At 37.3% G+C, this 3,020-nt stretch overlaps 1 long non-coding RNA gene across 1 annotated transcript; it reads left to right on the plus strand.

Moving 5' to 3' along the window:
• The first annotated feature begins 229 nt into the window (after nucleotides 1-229).
• Nucleotides 230-1,972, plus strand: LOC146832814 (uncharacterized). Its single transcript, XR_014960171.1, has 5 exons — nucleotides 230-305; nucleotides 402-499; nucleotides 622-681; nucleotides 796-899; nucleotides 1,428-1,972. It is a non-coding gene; the product is annotated as an uncharacterized LOC146832814 (long non-coding RNA).
• The last annotated feature ends 1,048 nt before the right edge of the window (nucleotides 1,973-3,020 follow it).

Genomic DNA, 3,020 nt, shown 5'->3' on the forward strand with positions numbered 1-3,020 from the left:
TTTATGGGGATTATTTCTGATTATATCTTGTCTCAATGGATCGCACTCTATAAGTTTATATATCTTCATCCGTTTCTGTTTCGAACACTATGAGCCATTATCTGACTCAGGTAGCTTTAGTTTATTCTGTCTGATCCACTGCCACATCTTTGAACTCACCACTGTGACGTTCTATGCACGTTCTGTGAGCAGTACTTAAACAGCTGAATTCACCTTGGCTGTTTGTTTCCAAACCTCCACGCACTAGGGAACGGTACGTCGGAAGAAGATGTGATGCTCCCCATTGGTGCCAGGCCATTCTGATGGTGAGTTTTATAAACACATGAGACCATCGAAATTTGAGCTGAATTGGTCGGGCGTGTGCATTGTGGATGCTGATTTTACCTTTATTATCTTTTTAGATTGTTAGGATTGTATGACCAATTATCATTTCTGTTAAATCTCTGGAGCCTGTTCTTCATCGGATTAGAGCTGTTCTGTGCTTACATCAGTTTACTAAGTAGGTGCCTCTTCTGTCTTGCCCTTTTTTGATTATTGACCACTACCGAAATAGCGTAAACAGTGTAACTATGAACACACGACTATTAAGACACAACATGTTGTTTCATGTGTCCCTTATAGATCTTTTGTTTACAACTGTTTGAAATCTTCACGGAAGAGACCGTTGAATTCTAGTCACAGGTAGAGATTAACCCTTACCTTTGGGAGATCCTTTCCATATTTGGCGCTGCTCATATTTATGTTTGTTCGTAAGTCAGTAAGTCGAATTTTTATTCGCTTTGTTCTTATATTTAGACCAACGACTCCCCCTAGTGGATGGGCGTTACTTCATTGTCTTGCTCGCCCTTTAAGGCTGCAGCAGTTTGTTAACACGGCCCATCGAATTCCATTTCTTTACGGTGAGCATTTCAATAAACAATTAACCTTGCTAAATCTCTATTTTTACGCCCCAGGGACGGCACAGGACATTTTATGTGCTATATGGAATGTGATTACCTATATAAGCCTGAACATTTGTGCTAACTGTCTCCTTTTAATTTCTTAAGCTTATTTGTAGTTATATCGACTCTTGGCTTATAATTGTATTTATGGTTGGATGATAGGTTACACATGTGGTAACTGGATCTTAAAAAATCATCAGTCCCACCTAGATGTGAGGATACTCAGACACCCATAAGCTTTTCCTGTATCTTATTTTGTCAGCATATTCTTATTTTTCTCACCTTGTTGTTTATTCGTCTCTCTTATGTGTGCAGTTATCACGGATAGCCTATTTATTCTGTTTTTTACCACTCTTGCGTGCAGACCAGTGCACATACTTATTATGAATAAAAAGTTGTTACTTATTATTTTTTATACTATATAGCAAGTTCTGCTTACACGGCAATGAACCAGATTGTATTTCAATTTTGTTTATCAATTAACAGGTCCCATGGACATCGGACACGAATAAGTTCACGCCCTGAAGAAGGTGGTACCCCGGGAAAGGGGGTGTCCGAAACGCGCGTCGGCGTCTTGAATTGATTTGTTCTTTTGTTTTCATATCGCACTAAAGTTAGCTGTATAGACATATTTAGACATTGTACTTTATTTATTTATATATATTCAATCAAAGGAAAATTCTTTGTTCTTTCTTTTTCTTGTGAACCTCTTTGGCTATCAAATTATCATCAATAGTATATTAATACTCGCCATTTTAGGGACAAAAACAAGATATGCCAGATGCTTTGGGCCTCTGAATTATAACTTTCCAGATTTTAGGGTGTATGTTGAGTGTGTCCTCTCGGTTTGGATGGGTTCAATTGAGAGTGAGAATGTCTGAATGACTTGTGTTTAAGACTGTCCATGGGAATTATGGTTTGTAGGATCCTAATGTTTTTTGTGATATAAGCATTCTGTCAATATATGATTTATGCATCTATGATCTGCTTCAATTAATTTGAAAATAAAAGCAAAAATATTAATGTCATAACCTGGTTCTTGTTTAAATGTTTATGCATGGTCTAGCAAGAGTGGTCTCTTTTATAAATTGACTTAATTGATTTTAGTCGAAGCATATAGGTACAGCAGACTCTTTTTTGTTAATTCTTTAACCCTACCACAACATACATAATATACTTCTTAACTAAAGTCCTTCTCCCACTCGACCAAGTTTGTTGTGCCAGTGCATACAAGAATCACATCCACATATTGTGGACCACCAAAATGATGCTGAAATAAGATTCCAAATTTCGACTGGTTTGGGGACTGAAATCTCATGTTTTCTGAGCCATGCCTAAGTTGCTCAGCCAGTCGATTTTTTTTTTTGCATTCTAACAGTTGTCTTGTTCATCCTGTTATAAATACAGGACTATAAGTATCACAATGCACAGGAAACACCTCAGGTAGATAAACTACTATCTTTTATTTAGGAAACTTGATTACTGTTAATCAACCAGGGTGCTACCGGAGCAATCATTATTAGGGTTCCTAGAATTCATATCCTGAATATGCACATCACACTGATGCTTTAGAAATGTATGTTGGTGTGGACAGGCCAAAGAAATGTCATCACCATAGCCATGTTCTCAAGTGGTTTACGAACATGTGAATATGGCCATAGTTTATCCTTTTCAGGTCAAGCTTCAAGATCACTTGTATATACTTTAGTAAATACTTATGTGTATGTATTTTGTGGGCTCTGGAGATTAGCCCTAGGACTTGTCTGCTTCCGCTTAGGTACTTTTTTTCAGTTCAACTGCCTCTATTTAACTGTCTTGATAGAAAGCGACCAATAGAGGTCAGTAAAATACCAGATTTGCTTTATGCTTGTTCAACTGCCTCTATTTAACGCTCTTTATAGAAAACGATCAGTAGACATCAGCAAATTGCCTGAACTGCTTTCTGCTGAGGGACTTATTTTTATTTTTCTGGCAGCTGCCTGTATTTAACTTTCTTGATAGAAAATGACCAGCAGAGGTCAGTAAAATACCAGAATCACTGAAGCAATCTCTAGATTCCAGTCCATAGAAATTGTCTTC

This window comes from Triturus cristatus, chromosome 4_2 (assembly GCF_964204655.1).
Source record: "Triturus cristatus chromosome 4_2, aTriCri1.1, whole genome shotgun sequence".
Lineage (NCBI taxonomy): Eukaryota > Metazoa > Chordata > Amphibia > Caudata > Salamandridae > Triturus > Triturus cristatus.